Source organism: Patagioenas fasciata, chromosome 5 (assembly GCF_037038585.1).
Source record: "Patagioenas fasciata isolate bPatFas1 chromosome 5, bPatFas1.hap1, whole genome shotgun sequence".
NCBI lineage: Eukaryota > Metazoa > Chordata > Aves > Columbiformes > Columbidae > Patagioenas > Patagioenas fasciata.
Window position 1 is genome coordinate 3,475,050 of NC_092524.1, and position 21,803 is coordinate 3,496,852.

The 21,803-nt window shown below is 39.7% G+C and overlaps 2 long non-coding RNA genes across 2 annotated transcripts in view; both read right to left on the bottom strand.

Moving 5' to 3' along the window:
• The window catches only part of LOC139827983 (uncharacterized), a 31,255-nt gene extending 11,594 nt beyond the window's left edge, over positions 1-19,661 (bottom strand). Inside the window, exons 1-6 of the long non-coding RNA XR_011739131.1 lie at positions 19,493-19,661; positions 12,226-12,296; positions 7,809-7,905; positions 7,516-7,688; positions 2,404-2,570; positions 744-885 (exon numbers count right to left, since the gene is read on the bottom strand). This is a non-coding gene — a long non-coding RNA (uncharacterized lncRNA). The remainder of the gene's footprint in view (positions 1-743; positions 886-2,403; positions 2,571-7,515; positions 7,689-7,808; positions 7,906-12,225; positions 12,297-19,492) is intronic.
• A 93-nt stretch (positions 19,662-19,754) lies between these two features.
• Positions 19,755-21,787, bottom strand: LOC139827984 (uncharacterized). Its single transcript, XR_011739132.1, has 3 exons — positions 20,996-21,787; positions 19,942-20,346; positions 19,755-19,849 (listed from the first exon to the last, which is right to left on the bottom strand). It is a non-coding gene; the product is annotated as an uncharacterized lncRNA (long non-coding RNA).
• Positions 21,788-21,803: the final 16 nt, after the last annotated feature.

A 21,803-nucleotide genomic window follows, 5' to 3' on the forward strand; every position in this document is an offset into this window, starting at 1 on the left:
GATGCCTCAAGCAAAGCCCACTCTTAATTTAGACCCAGTTTGTTCTTGGCTTCTGACTTCTCTGGGTGGATCTGGCACAGTCAAGGCCAAAATGGAACATCAATGAACAAGTGTGCTGGCGTCACTGAAAAATGAAAACAATTGGAAAATGACAATCAAAGGAAGGTGAAAGATCTAGTCCCAGGGCTTCCTGTTTCAGTTGAGAGTTTATTCAGATGGTCTCCAGATAATCTAAGCCAGATAGAGGGCACACCAACTTATTATGATGTTTATTCTCCTGGCTTTGTTAGCTGTCAAATGCAAGAGCAGCCTATCCTAGATGCATTTATGCCCTACCTTTTCCACACATCTTCACATTTAGGGTTTGGTTTATGATGCTGCCATGGAAGCAGTATGGAATAGAGAAAGGGTCTAAGACACATAAACGCGTGAGAAAAACCAAGAAATTTCTGTCCTCTGACGTCTTCCATGGTGTAATTAGGTAGGGCATCATTTTTATAGTAATTAAATATACTTAGTATAAATATTTCCCATTCAGTAATGTAAAGGAACCATAGCATGCAGAAAATCAGTCCCAAGTCATGCTAAGTCTTTGCTGCAAGAAGCGGTTAGCTAGTTCAGGTATTAGCTACTTTGAATTAGGTAATTCAGTTGTCAAAACAATACTTCATACGAGGACAAGAACAAACTAGTGTATATGGGAACCTGAAGTCAAAGCCAAGTCATTTAACCAAGTTAAATACCTGGTTAGCTTATCTCCACTGCACATGAATTAATAGCCTATGGTATCTTCACAGTGAGAGTCAAACTCTGTTATCTCCACTGGAGGAAAATACAGGCTCCAACATGGGAAGTCAAGGTGGTATCGAGAGCAGAGATACTAGCCTAGGCAAAGAAAAAGGAGGACAAAGCTTAGAGCAATAACAGCATTTGTTAACAATATATGCACCTCAGAGAACTCACAGAATGTTTTGCCCAACTTGTTCCACTGTAGAAAAAGTCGTGCTCATGGTTTTCCAGGCTGATATTGTTTGCTTTTATTCCTGTTGCAGCACCACTGAAAGCTGGGACTTGCACAAAGAATTCGGGATTTCTAGCTCTAATCCCAAATTTCTTAAGCAACAAAAGGAAACTTTTTGCTAAGTGCAGCACTTGCGAAACTACTAAGGCAAATGCATCTGCTTTGCAACTTCAGAGAAGTTGATGAATTTGGTAAGTGCTAAAATTTGAATCAATCAGAACTACTATTCGTATAGGGTTGAAGTCTGTTTTTATCTTCTCCACACACGTCCAGGAAGATCCTGTGCTAATATTTAAGAGTATTTTCAAAATATACTTACTACGACATTATTTTGAATTGATTTTTTTTGTGTGTTGTTGTTGCACTGACTTAAGTGTTTTATCCCAGGTTTTACACTTAGTGCTTCTAAACCTATAATCTGCCTCAAGTATTACAGCAATCATATTAATCAAGTGCTACAGCCACTTCCCTTCTTTTATGATACAAGTTTCTATTCTGAAAGCCCTTAAGTCACAGAACCCTGAAATTCACCTTGCACCATACACACTCACTACAAGTCACTAAAATATTTTCCTGAAGGACAGTTATTAGCAGCAATTTTAATAATGTTTGCTCATGTATTTAAATGGATGCTTAAGATCAGAACGTGAACTGTACATTTCACTGGACCGAGAGCAAGAATGATGCACCAGCCCAATCAGAGACTCAACAGAGTCAAAGATGTTGTAGATACTGAAAATGTTGTCTACACAATAGTAATAGAGATGTTGCTGTATATGTTGTGAGGGTGTACATGAAGAAGCACTAACTCTCATGTTTTTTTTGTAACTGCTGGCTAACTTCAACCTCAAGTCATGTATGATCTACTGTCTAATTACTGTCTATCTGAAATCACGCAACATATATTAATAAAGTAGCCAAGGGAAATTCTTAATGACCTATAATAGAATAATTTTGATTGGAAGAGACCTTCAAGATCATTGAGTCCAACCATTAACCCAACACTGTCACTAAACCATGTCCCCAAGAACCTCATCTCAGTGTCTTTTAAACCCCTCCAGGGATGATTACTCCACCACTGCCCGGGGCAGCCTGTTCCAATGCCTAACAACCCTTTGGATGAAGAATATCCAACCTGAACCTCTCCTGGCACAACTTGAGGACATTTCCTCTCACCCCATTGCTTGTTCCTTGGGATAAGTGACCAACCTCTCCCTCACTCCAGGCTTCTTTCAGGCAGTTCAGAGATCAGAAGGTCTCCCCTCACCTCCTGTTCTCCAGGCTGAACCCCCCAGGTCCCTCAGTCACTTCCATCACACTTGTGCTCCAGCCCCTTCACACATTAGACCTCCTTAAAATGAGACCATGAACACTTTCATTACCAAAAAGGTGAACAGAACCAGGAGGTGTTGCCATGCACATTGCAGCTGTCCTTCTCTCCAGAGCTGAAAGCCCGATGGTCAACACGGAGAAGGGCTCTGGTCCATCAGGATGTTGCTACCACAGCCTGAGCTGCAGAGATTTTTCCTCCATAGCCTCAGTGTAATAGCTGGCAAAAGAAAAGCATTTGAGCAAGCTTAATCTGCAATAATTATATATTACAAATGTATTTATTCTGTTTAGGGAGAAACTCCTTTAAGGCTCCAGATGAGACATTTCTCACATATATCATTTAGCTTTTCCTGAGGCCTTAATGAATTGCTTTGAATTACAGACTTAGATATTGATTAGCCTCATTCAGTTGAAATCTAGGCTTAGCAATCTATACTTGCCTATAGTTTATTTGTGATATTATTCCTAATAAAGAGCTGCAATTAATCCACATCAAGAAAAATCAATTAATACAGATTTGTATCACAATGAAAGAAATCCTCCTCATATCTGCCCACTAATCCTGAAGCTTAGGTCTTTCTTTGCTACCAAGGAGAACAGATAAAAAAATATTGATTTCACCCTATTTTTACAACTTATAGTGATACAATAATAGCACACAGAACAGACGGGGCTTATCAATTAAAACTATTTCTATATATGATGGTAGAGGAGGACACACAGTCCCTTTGTTGTCTGCATTATTAATAATTATTAATACGATGGACTAGTAGCTCTGTAATAAGAATAATCATCCCATACATAGCTCCCAAAGAGTCTGACTTCATTTCTGGTGTGGTTATGAATTTTGCACCCTATCAATTACAGTTCAGTAGCAGTTCTAGAAGCAAAATTGCGGTCATCTGCAGCTGCATGGGAAAGAAGGACTATTCTGCGTAATTTTAGATTAATGGTACAATGTGAAGAAACACAAGATGTTATCCAAGCTAACATCCTTCTAATTTTATCCAGTTCTATCTGCCATTTTAACCAAGCTAATATCTAACCTAATTTATTAGAAATAAAAAAATCTTATCGGTCTTCTTGCAGGAAGCATCACATAAACACCATGAATTAGATTTTACAATTTTATAAGCCAAACTTTATCCTTCCTACAGAAAGAAGACAACAATGTGTCATTGTCCTTTCCCAATTCCTACTGTAAACAGTTTATGTGATTTATTCTTTTGCATGCTAGATAATTACATATTTTATACCACTGTATCACCAGTATGTTGTTATTCTGACTGCCCCGTAATAGAAATTGTGTATTTTCCCACTGCAGCAAATGCTATTCTTAACATACATTGGCCTCAACCAGCTAAAAATATCAGAGTTCTGTTGCCTGTGGGAAAGTTTTGCTGAAGGTATTTCTATTAAAAGTTTGATATTGGTCTCTTCCATTTTTCATACTGTATGTGCCATTCACATTTAATTCTATCTTCTCTGATACGCAATTACTTACAAGTACTTAAGTGTCACATATGGCACATATTAGGCAAATAATGCCCTAATTCACTCTAATGCTAACATTAATATGAATGATTAGGAATGAGATTAGTACTAAAGAATACCATTTTAAAATAGATTGTGATGACATAGCAACAGCTATATGAAGGATTAAAGAGTATGGGTTATTGCAGGTTACGGTTCAAGATATCAAATGATATGGCTCCGTGTTTGTTCCTGCCAAGGACACTGGGCAATTAGAGGCTCAAACAGCCAACTGTAAGTCTTACACTGAATTTTTGGGTTACTTGTGGTTTTTTAACTCCTGTGAGATTTTGACAGACAGTAGGTTCTGAACAAAAACTGAGGATCGACTTGGTGTGAGCTTTTTTGGGAGCCATTTAATTTATCTCACAATTTAGAGCCAGTCTAGCCATGCAGATACAAAGAAAAAGCTCTAATTATAAAGACATTATCTTCTGAACCTAAATTTGTATAATTGATGAAGGTGTCACTAAAAAAATGACAATATTTACTTTCTGTCCTGTTGCACCTTTGAATTTATCTCCTTGAAATAGTATTTTTGCTTTTCTTTCTCCAGAAGATAACAGAAGCCTATTTGGAAACCTTAATTCACGCAATTAAACCAATAACATCCATCTTATATAGCTCTACCTACACAATCTGATCCCGATTTTTCTGATGTCTTGATAGAATACTTTTACATTTCAACAGCTTATAAACCAATACTGTTTCGTTCCAGGAAGTGAGCAAGGAGTTGAGAAACACTAATTATTCCCTGTTTAGACTGTCAGATTTTGAGAAGGACCAAATAATAAAGATACCGTCAGCTTTTGGCTCACTCATCTCCCTTTTAACACAAAGGAGAAAAACATCTTCCGAAGGTCTGACCAAGTGTTAATACCTTCAGCTTCACTGAAGCTTGCAAGTGAAGGAGAATCAAGGATCTCCATGTAATGATCAGTAGCACGAATAAGTGATGGTGCAGTTGAGAAAAAGAAAGAGCAACTATATTATTTTCTCTTGGTAGCTGCCTGCTCTAATACATAAAGACCAGTCCAGTATTGTTCTCAGGTTTAACATTCCACATGAGCTCGAGCATGGCATGTTTATTCATTACAAATGATGATCTCTGGGGCTCAAGGAGTTTTTTATTTCCAGGAAGAATCCTGCTAATCAGGATCTAAAAGAACTGTAACAAAACCTCCTTTCAGTGTCCTGTTGTCAGAATAAGGACAGTTCCTTTAAAATAAGAAGCTATTGAGGCAATAAAGTAATACGGTGTATATATGTAAAAAATACTGTTTGTTAATCAGTTCTCCATGGGCCATCAGCAAGTGCTTCATAGACAACTAGTTTTTCTGGTATATGATTTTTCAATAAAATAATAGATACAATTAGTGCTGCAGCAAAAGAGGGAACAAAAGAAATGAGACCCCAGCATCTATTTCACCATGACACACATTGCCACATGGTTTCTCATTACTGAGCTTGCATTGGTTCAGGTCTAAGGTGATCTGTTTAACTATTTAATGTTTAATCTTATAGATTCATACAGGAGATGGCATTTGGCTCATCCAAGATAAAATTTACAGCTGAGCTGCTGATGGTGCAGCAAAAGGACCCAGTTTGCACCTCAGCTTTGCAAAGTGAGGCATAAAGAAACACATGTTTAACGTACTTGTTTAAAAATACATGTTAGGACATAGGAAGCTCAGCATATTTAAGTACTAAGCCACTTCACATAGTCAGGTTTTGAGAACTGAAAGTTAGACATAAGTGTGTGTCCAATTATCCCTTACTTCTCCTCCCTATATAATGTATTCTATAGGGTTTCCTCAATGGATTCTTACTCATACTACAGCACGTATGTCAGAACACCTATTCTCTGATTTCAAAATTTGCAGCAATTCAGAATCCACCTTAATCTTCACTATATTGTTCTAGGGAAATGCAGAAAAATACACCTTGTACATCCCTATTTGGCAGTTTCCTTTTCGTATAATCACAGGTGGCATTTGCCACTTTGTGTTTCTGGAAGCTGATACCTCGTCGATATTTATTGTATGCATTGCACTCTTTTTTCACTAGTTTGTGTTTAATAAGCTCCTGTTGGAAAGGAAACTTATTAAATTTACCATTGAAAAGGAAAACATTTAATGATCACTATATTCATTTTATGGATTTTTTTTTAAATAAAGCCAGTCCTATTCCTTTTATCTTCTTGTACTACTATCTTAAGCTGGTGAGAAAGACTAGTATTGTTGCAGTTTTCTTCTTAATATACTAAAAAATGATTGATATCATTTGGTGGATACAGATCTGCTTGTTCTCCTTATGTTTCCCTTATTATTCTTTGGCAGTGTCAAGCTTCTCACTCATATGTATTACTACAAGCTTCCTCTTCTTCACAGATACACTTAAATATATACAAATGTAATAGTTATTTTCCTCTTTCCACTAACCTAGAACTTGTTGATCTTTTTAACTACAGTGAATGTCTTCATTAATTGTGGTTTTTCTGAATACTCAGTAAAACGGCTTCACTGGGATTACTTATACGCTTAAAGTTAAGCACATGTTTAAACATCTCCTTGAACTGAGCTGTATCTGTTTTCAATGAAAGAACAAAAAAAAAAAAAAAAGAGAAATAACAAAATTAGTTTGTCTTAATCTGGAAATCTGAATTAATTAATATGGAATGCAGCCAGTTTTTAGCTTAACTTGCTCTGAGTTTGTTCCATATTTTCTATTCTGTTTCTCTTTCACCTTTGGATTTATTTCCACCTCTTATTCTGTTCTTTTAAATCCATCATGCACGTGTGTCATCCATGTCCTTGTCCTCCCAGACAATGTGCTGAGTGGTGTTTAATACACATGTGCACATACACATAAAGACATACACATACATGCTTTTTTCTTGTGTATAATGAATGTTTATAATATTTTTCCAGCTGTTTCTGTGAGCTCAACATGCTTAAAATGAATATCCTGTTCATTAAACAACAATCATAACTGAACATGAGCACATTTAATAGATGTGCGTTAAAAATATTTTCCTTTAAAGGTGAACTGTAAAGGGAACTGAGGTAGGGAAATAAATCCTCCCCGCATTTTTTATTTAGCACATGCAAGTATTGCCTGTGAAATTCCACTTTCTCCCCCTTCCCTCATCTTTATCTTTCTCACATTGTGCAAACCTGTCTGCCAGCAAAAGCTTCACCACTTTGAGCATTTATTATGGACAGAAACGAGCTATTGAAAATGACTGCACCAACCCAAGTGTGTCCCCCAGATGGTGATGGGGACTTGGGTGTCTGTAGGTGAAGGACTGTACATTAACATATCAAAATCAATCTAAACTGATTTAGCTGTGCTGGCGAGAGTTTTGCGTATACAAAACGCTCGAGATACAGAACAACAACAAGTATATTAAAAAAAAAAAAAATGAAGCTGTGAACTCTTTCAAGTTTTCATCGTAAATCATCAAGAAGTGATGAAAAGCATAAGTGCAATAAAAATAATCGTTTGCAGGTCGCTGCTAAATGATGTGACAAATGCAGACAGTGATATCGTAAGACTGCGAACCAGAGAAGACTCCCATTCTCCCTCACCAGTCATTTCCTTTCTCTTTACGTTCCCATGCACTGTACCTCTTTTACACTTTTCCTTCTTCCTATGAACTTTTCCATCTTGTCTGCTTCCTCCACCTCTCAGCCTTCTGCTGCTGTCTTTATAACCTTGCCAGGCCTCCTCGGGGAGCAAAAGCACAACAATCTTTCCCTAATAAGATTCTGGCACTTCCTCTTGAAACCTCTTCCGGAACCTGGATGTGAACAAGCATGTGAAAATGAGGAATAGTGGGAATAAAACACAACTCACATCTTTGGAACTTCAGAGGGACCTTGGACTGAGCACCGAGGGCAAAGCACAGTCCGAGCCAGACCTGATCGCGGCACGAGCAGAGTAAATTCAGCATCAGCACTCTGAAATCCAGCAGAGCAGGAGGAGTTTTTGGAGGCTGCCATCAAGTGCTTGGAGCCCTGCAAGATGGAGCAATCTGGGATAACATTTAATCATTCAAACTCTGCTGATGATCCATAATTCATCACACTGCAACACATGAAGCCAGGGAGAATCGAGAGGTATTAGTCAGGACACCAGAATTTATTTCCAGTTAAACCATTAGTCTGCTTTGTCGTTCTTACATTTTTCTTTCTCTTCTCCTTTCTAAAACATATGCATCAAAGCAGGAACCATCTGAAGACTGCTTAACAAAACCTGACCCCTGTTTTGGTTAGGTTCTGTAGGCACTTCTGTAATATCAATAAATCATCAATAATGACATATGAACTCCAAAACATCTTAGAGAACATTCTAAAACCACGCTGACGTTTCACGCATGTTCCAGGCAAACATACATGTGTATATAGATATGGAAGGCACACATGTGTACATGTATATTTACACACACATATATACGTAAATCTATGCATGTGTGTGCATATATGAACCTGTACAGATCGAGGTCTATGAAAATTAGAGCAAAATATTAATAAAGTTTGAAGTAATTATGCTATTTTTTAACAGCTAAGTACAGTTCTTCACTTATTTAGCTTGTTCAGTTATTTATGTCTTCTGTTTCAACAATTTCTATGGTGCTAATGGGTGGAGCTGCACCTCACTCTGTTGTAAAAGATTTGAGTTAAAGGTGTTACTGACAGTTAAGCTAAATCTAAAATGCTGCTGTTTAGCCAAGTTCATACAATAGGATGCAAACCCATGTAAGCAACGAATGCACAAGCTCTGCAGGTCTGTGCATCCCACCTGCTGGCAAAAGGTGATGCTTTATCCATGAAAACTAATGCAGACAAACCAAAGTCTAAAGGGCCACTCTGCTCTTTGCTACATTAAAGATAATTTCACTGGTGTGCTGTGAGCACTGGGAAAGGACGCCCTTCTGTATGTACCACAAAGGCTGCAAAAAGGTGAGGTCAGGGAGCAGAAATTTTCTATCCCAAATCTGGAAGTCCTGCCAACCCCATAGGACAAGCCAGCTATGACAGAACCTGTGCAACCGTGTTCCTGGTGAGGTCAGGGGGACATGGACCATATGTTTGAGTGCATAAAGCTGTAATTCAGCAATGGAAATCACACACTTCAGTGTGAGCAGGTATTTTCTGCTCTCATCAATGTCAATGGGATCAGTTCCTGAAAGAATCTGAACTTGGCTCTGTAGCCTGGAAAAGGGTAATTTCTCAGATTCTGTTTTTGCTTATTTTCTAATCACTGATGCGCTTTGCTTCCATCACACACATTTTCTACAGTGAGAATCAGTCATTCTGTCTTCACCACAGCTTCAGGACGTGCCTGTTGCTCCTGCTTTCTTCTCTCATGCTCTTTGCCCCTTCCAGCTCACACTTCCCATACCCCCAGCCAAAACCAGGGAACACCATGTCCCTCTGTTTCCTGACTGCACACCTGTCCTGTACAGTTGATGTGAGATCCACCTCGCAGCACTTTTCTGGTTCTACTACCACAAGTAGTGTAGTCATTAATTACAATATCACATGCACTTTTTGCAAAAATGATGGAAAAAACAGCATCAGCAACAGAAGAGGTTGATAGCAAGACTGCTACTGGAGTTGGCACTTAGAGCATCCACTAATACTGAGTTTAAGCCAGACTCAGAGGCAAGTATGCCACTTGTGCATTGCCTCCCATACAGACTACAAAAGCCCTCCATGAAGTACCGAGTTAGCACATGACATCTGATGAGATCACAGCGTGGGGCACGCTTGGCTGCAGGCATTACAAAGGCTTTGGAATCTCTCTGTCAACAGTTTGGCTTGGGGTTTTTTTGTGGTAAAAAGGAGCTTGTGGAGTAATTCCTGACATTGCTGATCCTGTTCAAGGCCAGCCAGGATAACTACCATGGCCATACCTGTCCAAGACACGCTTTCTGGTGCGTTCCTGGAGTTAGGTCAGCCAGGCGGACAAACAACCTTCTTGTCTCAGGGACTGTGATGAACAGCAGATTTAGTGTTGCAAAAAGGCAAATAAGTATCAGTGTCACCTGCCTTTGCCAAATGCATTGTAGGAAGCAGGAGGTCTTTGCTTTTTTCCATACCTAATTTCCAGGATTTAGGAGAAGAGTCAAAGTTTTTGTGTCACATCACTTAAGGGCAAACTTGCAAACAAATGTTTTTCAGACATAATGCATGGGGCTGTTTGTGCATCTGCGGGACACAGAGGGGGTTTTGCACATTGACCATGTAATGGTACACGGAGTCATTTAGGCAATTTATTGCATCAAACCTTAACAACATCAGCTGATACCACACCGGTACCGTGCATGCCAATGTATACTGATATCTGTAACTTGACTGGTATGGAGCTGTTGAGTAATTCATGGTGGATAATTTACTCACAGGAATTTAGCTTCATTTGCTGCTCTCAGACATCGCACACACCCTTTGACAACACACAAGGAACACTTCACTGCCAACATTTTCAGATAAACTGATACAACAGACACAACAGACTTCTTTCCTAACTCTCTGTAGCAAACAACCACTTTTTCATATTTTGCTTCAGCTTCAATGCTTATGAAACATTACTTTTGCATCCAGGCAATAGGCTTAACCCAGGTAAAAGAAGAGGGATGTTCTTGGCACAGATCTCCAGCTACTGTACTTGGCACTGATTAGATTAACACCAGGGACCACTTTAGAGAGGGCAGTGTAATCTTTATGGCCATCGATTACTTGCTGAGAAAGTTCACAGCAATTGTGCTGGTGATTTCTTTTATACAAAACACTATGCACTTAAAGGAGTAGACTAGATGGCCTTTTGCTTTTTCTTTAAGACATCTAGTCCCTTCTAGCAATGGATAACATTTTCAAAAGAACCTATGGCCTGTTTTCTAGAATGATTTAGTCACAGAGCTCCACGTAAGCTTATTCATCCCGCCCCTCGGGTTGTGGTTACGCGGACGTTTCTCCAGGACGCGGAGCCAGCGTCACAGGCCATGCCCGCCCTGGCTCGCTGCTGCCCGCTCCCGTGCTCCTGCCACCCCTCCGCACAGAACAAAGACCCCAGTGTAGGGACCGCTGCGAACAGCCCTGGGTGGTGGCAGCGTGACCTGCCAGAGCCAAAACTGCCACAGAGAAAAATGTTTGTGAAACCACAGCCTCAAGCACTCTTCGGTTGGGTAAATCAATGTTCATGGTGCTCCATCCTACCACAACTAGACCACTACTGACACCCAAGCTCTAGAGACAATCCAGGTAGCTCTCCACATCACCCTGAGATGTGTCCAGGTGCTTCAGATGCTTCTTATAAGTTTTATGCTATAGCTGTTAGTTTGGGTTTGCCTCATCCAATGGTAGAAATAGTGCTGTTGGATCTTCAAGAAGCTAAGTCCCATCAATTATTATGTTTCAACAAAGTGAGAGCAAGCATGAAAGCACCAGGAGATGAACAGCCTTGGGTTAACTAATCCTGATCCCTCAAGGCCTACTGCTTTGCCTACTGCAAACACACTATCTGACGACCATAAATCACAAACTTATTATGTAATGGCCATGCCATTTCATAGACAAAGATGCATTTCACAGGGAGCATGGTTTTAATAAACAGGCAGCCTTTCAGTGGCTAGACTGGAATAAGCCAGTGATCTCAGTCCAGTTCCTGTTGGAAAGGTAGTCACAGCACAAAAACCACCGGCACAAACGGGCAGATTGTTAACGGGCTGCAATAAGAAACCGAATGGCTTTCTTGGACTGGCAGTTTCCAGATTGCCATTGCCTGCCATGGGTTGTGGTGAGCTCGGCATCGCCGGGGCTCTGCACTGACGGGAGGTACATGGCCCACGACTGCACCGAGGGCCTGCTGGAATTCTCACACCGGCTATGTGCACAATTAACTTTGGACCTTTAACTAGTTCATCTAAGTGTTACCACGCAGTAAACGGAGGGATACATAAGGCTGACTGAGTTATGACCCAAGTGCACATGTGCAAAGCATGCGCTTCTGAAATGCAATGGGAAATATTCATTATTCTTGGATAGAGCTCCCTTTTAGTTCAGCAGTTAGAGCAGCTGCCGTCATTTACTGCATTAGCAAGCGCTGTTTCTGTGAATTTATATCATTGTGTCCTGGAGTTCTTTGCCAGCAATATGCTTAACTCACTGCTGCTAAGTAATCCTATATATATTGGCCACATATTTGAGATATTATGATTAGACTTTTTTAGAGGGTGTTAGGAATTATTTTTATAAATGTAGCATGTGTGTACGGACAAGGTTTTTTTACAATCAACCTTAAAAAGGAAAGAAATATATTTTCATTTTTTAACTTACATTTTGATGTGGTTCCCCCTGGTTTCTGATGGGCATCAAGTTAATACAGCCATGCTGGTCCTGTAAAATATCTAGGAAATAACCAAATACAAAGAAAGAATGTAATTAATTTAGCGTGTTTTTTTTCTGAATGATGATTTTTATCCATTGCCCACAGACTATAAAATCTGTCATTGTAGTGAAACAGGTGATGATATCTGAGCATGCCTGATGATATCGGTCAGAATACTGGCAGATCTACGCCTTTGAGCAACCTGACTACACTGTGCACTTTCAAGGTGTGCAATAACCTTGTCTTTCCTATAGTATCATCTTCCACGTATATTAGAGAACATACATTGAGGAAATCCCAGCTCAAAACATTTCCAAATTTTAGTTGTTATAATGATACAAAAAGGTTGAGTTGGTTTTTGTGTGTGTGTGTATGTATGACTTTCAGACCCCAAAGGCTTCAGTCTTCAGAGAAAATGTTGTCTATTCCAGCAGAAACACATCTGCAGATTCATGCACACAGAAATCTGTTCTGGAAAATTAATTCTAAAAATTGATTTCATGGAGGAGGATGAATCTTACCAATAATAATCACAAAACAGTAGAATACAGTGCAGTTAAATAAAATGGTATGTGTGACTGCAGTTTGAATGGGAAAAAAACCCAACCAGATTTGGGAAGTGTGTTTCTAAATATTTTCTGTATCTTTTGCTGATACACAATTTGTGTACAGGATACATTAAACATTCCCATGTAGGTATCATCTGCCACCATAGACAAGCTCAGAGTTTGTCCCTTAAGCTAAGATGTAGGGTTTGCTAGAAACAGATGTGCCAGCCAACATGGCAACCCTCAAAAATACCCCTGGCATGAAAGCATCGTTATGTTGCTTACAAAGCTCTTGCCATATTTGCAGAAGACGCTGTGGGGTACATTAGACCATTATACAGAAAGCCTGAAAACTTAAGTTTCCTCTGCCACTGAAATCCAAAGGTCTCTGGGATGGGGACATCACAGCTCCGCACCCCAGAGTTTGGACCTGAAGATACAGGTAGGTGTTTTACCCAGAGAGCAGATTCTATTGTCCAGGTTTTTTATTTGTTTCTGTTACGAGACAGTATTTTGGCTTATTTCTTCCTGAGCCTTCTCTCCCTCATACCTTTTCAATGAGACATTTATCTGTCAAAAAAAAAAGGAAGACCCCATTGAGCTCAAAGGACAGATACATCTGCTCAGATTTCCTGGCTGCCAACACTGAATCAACACAAAAACACTTTTCCAAAGGGCTGGCGGAGAGTCTTAGCCCAGCAAGGGAAATTGAGGAGCTGTAGGTATCCCTATTTCTGATCAGCCTGAATTTTCTTTCTCCAGATCTGCATAGCTGAACCTGGATAAAGATGTGAAAGTTCTCCAGCAAGCCAGAGCTCACAGTCTCTACTCAAATCAGCAACTCAAGACTGGCGCGGTGTCTAAGCAAACTCAAGTTGACTTGTTGATCCTCCTGCACTCAAAAGATTGCTGTCTGGCACCACCAGCGAGACTGAGATTCCCAACTACAATAACTAGCAGAACTTTTCCATACGTCAGCGTGCCAGGAAAACAGGGATGCTCCTTGCAACTGCTGCTCCCTGAGGGTGGAGGAAATTAGGAAGAGTGAAACGCAGAGCAAATTCCAGCTATCTTGCACTAATGAATTGGTATCATCGTCTGGCAGAGCCTTGCTCTAGAAGAACGCTGTAGCCACATCTCTTGTAACTCAGCAGCAGGACTGTAAAAGATGCAACAATGCACAGGGATGAGTGGAGTAAAACTAACTGAGAGACCTGACTTTGCAAAGATCTGCTGTATTTACACTCATTTCTTTGCAGGGCACTTAGCTCCCTTCCACATTGGATCTTCCATGCAAAGCAAACTGCTGTAATACATTCTAGACAGTGATACGACAGTCTGATCCTGTGGGACATCGACCTCAGGGAAAGTTGTGGGTGCTGCGATTAGACTTTGAGATAAACGAATCCTAAGGGGTGTTCCTGCCCAGCACTTAACATTTTCAGTGAGTTACAGCATTGAGATTTTGGAAAAAGAGTCTTTATTCATTCTTATTTGGAATGGCAAGAGCCTCTGTCTACAAAACTGCCTTGACAATTTTACATTATCTGCCATTAAAATCAAATCAGTCTGTTGCATCACACTTAAGTGCTACATGCAAGAAATAATCTGTCACTAACGCAGGAAGATAGTAATCACTAAATGGATGAATTGAGGTTACATATACTCTCCAGTCCGCTCATCAAAGTAGAAAAAGGTGTTTTGAAAATAAAGCAGAGTTTCAGAAAAGAGTCTTGGCAAGAACAGTTGGTTTTTGGTGCAAACCATGTGATATGCCTCAGCAGCAGCTCTCTAGCTGCTTCTGAACTGAATACTCCTTTACTGCATGTTCTCTTTCCCGGAGTCGTTTCTGCTTATTTTAAGGCTTCCACTGTGCCTTTTACTTACATTGCATTTGTAAGCATGGAGGAGCACAAACCATTTTCAGCCTCACACCAAAGGATTTTGTTTGCATATCTAAAAGCACCATCAATTTCATGTAAAAGCCACATCTTTAACATCGCGAATTTACCCGCCATCTATATGTTCTATCCCAAATTGAAAGTTATGCATGTTCTTGCTAACCTAGATTTTTGTGTGCATGTGCTTTTTTTTTTTAACAATAGCCCTAAATCCATATTAATGATCCAAAAAGTGACCAGGCCTCAGCACCTTTTGTCCTCTATACATTAACTATCCAATAATCAACAGTAGCTGTCCTGTACTCTGGTGTCTTTGGCCTAATTCAGAGGGACAGATATTTATCATCACCCTTGAATTGGGTGACCCATTCTGACAGGTCGACATCCTTATTTATGTAACAATGTCATAGACAGTAACTGCTAATGAGTGGAGTGACACAGAGGTCTGTTAGATGGAAAGGCAGAGGAAAGCTGAAAAGGGCATGAGGGGTTAATGGGACTTTTCTGTTCCAGCCTCCTGGGATGTGTAATTATGTTCTAATAAGAAATGAATGTATTGATTAGATTAGTGTGCAATTGTGTTCGTGTGCACACGTACAGTGCCGCATGCATATAGGCAGTAATTGTGTGTGCCGCTGTTTTCTTCAGTATGTGCTTTTAATGTAAAGTATCTTTGTGCTTTGGCCAAAACCAAGCAGCAAACTCCCACACTTTCCTTCGTGTCCTCACTATGGCAAAACCCTTGTGAATTCAACTGGAGTTTGCCTGAGTAAAGGCTGAATTTAACTTCAGTAAATACCAAATAAGGACCTCAGGATTAGGCCCTAACAAACAAATGACTTCCTATTTGCATTGTTTGGTATAAACATCCACCATCACTTAAAAGAGCAGTAAAAGCAGCCAATACATTGTAAACAGTAAGTGTTATTTGCTGAGGAGTCCTTCCACTGACCAAAGTAGGCCATGCTCAGCCTTAATATAAGTCCACTTCTATCAGTCTGCTTACAGTAGGGAGGAATTTGGCCCAGAACTCTTTCTCATCAAGTAAAATATGTTCTCTGACAGGTCAAGGAAAGCATCCTTCACACGCTCACAAAGAGCCGATTCTCCACCGCGTCTCCTAAGTGTGTGTGATCTGAACTTGAGGGCAAATTCTCTCGATGGGAAAGACATAACAATAGAGAAAAGCAGGGCGGGGGGGGGAAGCAAAAAGCAAAGCATGTCTGAAAATTAGAGCTGCCCATGGCTGAGGAGATGAAGGAATGCAGCTGATAGCGGTACCCTCATCTGTAGCGTCTTGCTGGTGCTAACATGGGAAAGCAGCAGAATTATGGCTTTTCATACCTTAAAGGCGCTGTACAAATTCCATATATGAGTCCAGTGGGCTTGTATGTGATGCTTGAGTAAATACAGAACAACCAGGGTCGTGAAAATCAGACTCCTGGCAGTAGGTATAGACTTTTTGGATCACGACTTCGGTCCTTCATTCCTGGGACAACGATGGCCGTAACAGCACGCACAAGCCTTTGACAAATGAGTACCTCCAGTTGCATGCTGAATAAATAAATTACTTTCTAGTGACTCCCTTTGGAAAGAAGCAGCGTTATTAGGCTCTAATGGGATTTCCTTCTATCCCACTCTTGACTAGGACTTTTGTGAGGCAAAGGAGGGATAATAAGGGGGAAAACGAAGGATTCGTAAGTCTGAGGAGAGCCAACTTTACCCAAGCGTAACTTTCGTGAATTGTGTCTAGGATTCCAGATGTGATATTCAGGAAAGACCATATTACAAAAATGTAAAAAAGGACTTACTAGGCAAGATTTGCAAATATTTCAGAAATGTTTAAACTATCTAATATAAGAACACATCGTAGGATCGGTGTTACAAGAGAAGAATCTCTGGGAAATGGATTCTCATTAATCTATTTTTTTTCCAAAGAATGAAAGACAGATGGTATTAAAATACAGCCCTTGCAACATGGAGATCAATGGAGTCCTAAAGTCTGACCATTACTGAGAGATAATGATTAATCACATTTCTTTCCCATTGCCATTTTACTGCAAATTTTTCCATCTGAGAAGCACCGAGGAGGTATTTTCTGTTTTGATGTCTAAAATATTTTAAGGAATGCATTTATAAAAGAGAATGTTTTTATGTTCCCTACAAGAGAGACTTAAAGTCCAAGGCTAGATCTAACTCTGAAGGTCCACCTTCTAAAAACTTGCCTCAAGAGTCAAAATAAAGAGTAAAATCCTGGCCCTGGTGATGGCTGTAGGAGGGTTATCACTGCCCTCAATAGGGCCAGGATAGCATTTGAAATGAAGGCACTGGAGAAGGAACAGCCTAACAAAGTAATGATATTTTCTTCCAAATAATGTATGATGCTCAAACAATTTCAGTAACCAGACTGAATAACAGAAATACCCTCAGAAAGAAGAGGCATTCCTAGTGCCATAGTTCAAATGCAGGTCTGAGCAGTGGACACAGGGAAGTTAATTTTTCAGCGACTGCCGGCCCTTTGACTCCTCGTAGTTGAGGGTGGGTTCACATTTGAACACTCACACAAAACTGATTTCCCCATTACATTGATGGGAACTTTGTAATGTAATGAATCATCTTCAGCTGGCTGATTTATTTCACAGGGCAACTTGAGGCAGCAAACTTGGAGCAAGGTAGCCCAAACTAAGCAGAAATATCCTTCCCTGTCCCATTTATTAGTGTCAGCATCAGCATAAGCTTTTCTCCTTAATGGACTGATCTTTCATTCAGGCCATAGAGGATCCTGAGAAAGTTTTCCTCGTTTCTTTATATTTTGCCCAACTTCTAAGTGAGCTCCTAAAAACTTATTGAAAGAGCATTACTCAGTCTGACACATTCCATTTATTTCAATATGGTGACAAAGAGGGAAGATCTAGTTAAAAATATTGCAATAGCCTTATGGGATGCTTATGGGTTTTTTAAATGTAATACATCACAATAGAATACTTTGTTTTTTGTAGAAGGGCATTCTGTATTCGCCAAAAAAGCTGCTGACTTAATCATTAGTTATGATGAGGAGAGATTTAGTGCTCTCTTTCTTTACACTGTCACGGAGAACAATGTCTATGAAAAAGCCTATGCTTCCCATTATAAATCACTATAAGCTCCATGAAAATTTCTCCTCTACCCTGGGGTTTAAGTGAGCAAATACTCGGTGATGCAGCCTCCCAATAGTAGCACTTTATGCCCAGCTCTACAAGTTTATGAAATGCGATGGTTCACTCTAAGTCCAGGCGTTGCCCCTGCATGAAGTTTCCATTGTTCAGCAATTTATGAATGGCTAGTCTTTGACAAAAAATGAAATACCTACCAGTTTCCCTCTCTTTCTTTGCAGACTGTATATACTTTTAAAATGTTTCAAAACGGGAATACAATATCACTTCTGGCATTGAAAATGGATATCATTGTTTATCATTAGACTGCCTTTTAGAAACACAACGTACCCTCTACTCCTTCATCCTCTAATGTTCAGGAGAAACCATTTTCAGACCTTGTTTAGGGTAAGCAAGGATTCAGAAACAAAGCCATTCAATAAAGAAATGGTTTTTAGATGCTTCCCTTCAGTGAATAAAGAACACCGGATCACATAATTTCAAGACAAATTCAACAAATCATTTGGGAGGAAGTTCTGAGATTTATAAGCACCTTTCAAAATAATTTGTGTAAGAAATACGGATTTAGAGAACTAGAATTAAGTGTCCAGCTTTAAAAGTCTTTAACCTCCTTCCTCGCCTTCCCTCCTCCCCCATAACATAGTCACATACACTGGCCTGATTTCACTGTATAGCTTTGTAAAGAGAAAAGAGTGAGTGTTCCACACATCTGCCAGATTTTATTTTGTTTGTTGGCCCAAGCTGACAGCTTTTTTGTGTTTCCTCCTAGTTTATCAGAAGTCTATCAAAATGTTTTGAAAAAAACCAGCCAGGACATTTTTCCTAGATTTTAGCGTCCTCTAATATTTAAATTCATTCTTCTGAGTTTGTTTCTTATTTATTGCTTTTCCCATTTCTTGAAGAGAATATTCTCATTCCGAGAGGTGGAGAAGCTGCTTGTTTCATCACAAACTGTCTCAATCTCCTCCTTTACTGGCTTTTATTTTGTGAGCCCTGTTCAAAATTCATATCACTGGGTTCAGTTTTGAAAGGGAGGACTTTGATTCAAAGTTCTCAGCCACCCACACTGGACCTGAAAGGCCACTAGAAATAGCCCTTGTCTGCTTTGTTTCTCAGGAACCAGAATAGACACATTCCCTCTGGTCTGCCTTGAGATATGGATTTGGCTCAATAAGCAAATGTCAGCTGCAGAAGCAGCTGGCTGCAGAGCAGTTTTCATGGAAAATGGGAGCCTGTGTCCTCTGAAAAGCTACGATATTATTTCGTTAATTTATTGTTATAGTTTTTAATTTGTTCTGAATGAGCTTGGAGATGCCTAAGATTAACAGTCTGAAGTCAAATTTGTACTGGTCTTTGATTTCAGCTTGATTATTGACTTGATTATTACTGTGAATAAAACTGATTACAAATTTGTACTGAAATTCTGTCTATATATTCTAGATAACTGCAGACTTTGTACTAAAAAATAACAAGATGAAAGCACACGCATGATAAGTCCCTGGCTATAATCACATCTCCCAGAGTCACATGCTGGCATCAGGATTCTGATTTTCACGTAGAAGCAAGACATGCCTTAGCCCTCACGGGTAAATAATGTCTGAAGATGGCACCTACCTTTATGTTTTTATGGATGTCTGAGTTGTCAAGCAGGTTAAAAAAAGAGAGGTGGGAGCTGGGCCAGTCCTATTTAATGGGCTGAAATCCTGCCTGGGAACAGGGGCAGCGCGGTGGTTCCCACCGTCGGTGTCCCCAGAAGTCCCCTTAGGAACCAGGGGAGCTCTCGGAGACAGACTCTGCCCAAAGAGAAAGAGCAGTTGATTGAAATGCAATGTTTTCCAAAGAGAAGGCATTGTAACACAGAATAGAGCTTACCTGTGGATAACTTCACCGTTCACATGTAAAGCAGAGGTGAGGCCCAAGTGCCACTGCAACTCCATCACCATCTCAACCCATCTAAAGTCTCTAAAGAGCCTGGAATGAAAAAAAAAAACTCTTTTAACTTCTTGAAAGTACCAGATCCACCACTAATCAAAATAACTAGCATCTGCAATCTCCATCCTTACCAGTCTTGCAGTTCCCACAAACATGTTACTCAACCATGAACCTACTTCCCAGGCCTTTGTAGATCTGTGTTTCTGTCTCCACCTTCCCTTGACATGTGAAATTCTTGTTTTCTAATATTCCACTGGGATTGAAAAAACCTCTGGTGAAATTAAAATGAAAATTACAAGTAATGAAACACATAAAAGCATAACAATTTTTGCAGTTGTCTCCTCACCTGTTATCTCTGGGGTCCCTGGGTGGGTACGTTTCTTACACTATTCAAGTCCTCTCCAAAAACATCTCATGCTTTGACTTGAGTCCCATAGCTTCTTAAGACAATATAAGGCCAGACTATTCCCCGTTCCACTCAGTCACTATCCAGGAGTCTGTCCAAACTGACCACCCTGGGTTGGCGCTAATCTTTCCTGGGGGAGGCAAAGGCAGATGAACAGATGGTTCTCTCAAAGGATCATTGTCCTTTCTGCAGGTTTCCTAACTCTAGAGACGGAAAAAGCAAAGCAAATGTGACCCTTGCAATCGAGATCCTTTACTCACACAAGCACTCCTATTAAAGCTGAATGGGAACATACATCATAATAATTAAAGTGGGCATGAGTTGGCTTTGAATCGCAGGAACTCTGGGCGACCACATTTCACTTTCCCTGTCATTGACTAAGATAGAATTTCCTCCTTCTCGTCAAATGGCAACTCTTTTATTTATGGTTTACATCAATGCCTTGGATGGAGGTAGAGTTACTGATAAAGTTTTCTTGAAAAAACATGCTGCATTTTGTTTCAGCCTCACAGATGACTGCAGTTGATCACATCTGTTTTCCAGCAGATATCAGTGTATCCAATTAGAAAGATCACAGAATATTTTAGAGGTCTTGGGATCATTTGGTCAGACAAAAGATTTGAGCTTTGAAAAAGAACAAGAAGACAAATTTGGTATGTGCTATTTTTCATGGCAACCGCGATAAAATGTTCTCTTAAAACTAGTTACACAGATGTAACCCTTACCATTAAATATATATGTGTGTAAAAAGCAAGAGTTTGGGGTATTTTTACTATTACCTTAAAAACTGCGGTGACTCAATGAGTTGCAGTCCCGGCTATATCCACTGAACTGGTGGGAAAGTTTGGAGTGTTTATGGTCACGTAATATTTCAAAGACGAAAAATAACGAAACTCTGCTTTCCCTTGAAAAAATGCACAAAACCTTTAGTTAACAACATCCATTACTTAAAAAGATGGAAATGTTATCAAAATGCAGCTCTTAGTTTTGGTAAGTCTTCTTAATTCCCACCTTCAGCTCTGACATGAAAATGCATTGCATACAAGAATCTTTATAAAAATTGGGGTTTGGTTCCTTGTATTTCCAAAATAAAAATCCGTTTTAATGTGTTCATTCTAGAACGTTAATGACAGCAAGGAAAACAAAATTATTAGAGAAATGCAGAGGACAAGATATCAAACAAGTTACGTTATTAGTTCAAAGTCTGAAAATGTCTTTAAAGTATATCTTGTAATTAAATTCTTGGTTTCCTACTGATTCTTATGCTTATGATGTCTTCCTGGTACTCTGTACATAACTTCACAGGTCCTGACAGTTGAAACCATGGGGTCCCCAAGCCATACATATACACTGGTGACTCGAGTACATTTAGTTCTTAAGAGTGTTTTTGTGGGTTTGGGAAAAAAGAAAAAAAAGTGGCAAGAGAAAACAATTGAGAATTAAGGACAAAAAAAGCCTAACACAAAGAAATACTGGTAAAAATCATCTTGAGGAAAGCTAAATGTATGAGCTTTTGAGCTAAGAGCTATCTGTGGAAAGGCCTTTGAACTGCAAGCCAGAATGTTCTCCCTTGTTCTTTAATGCCAG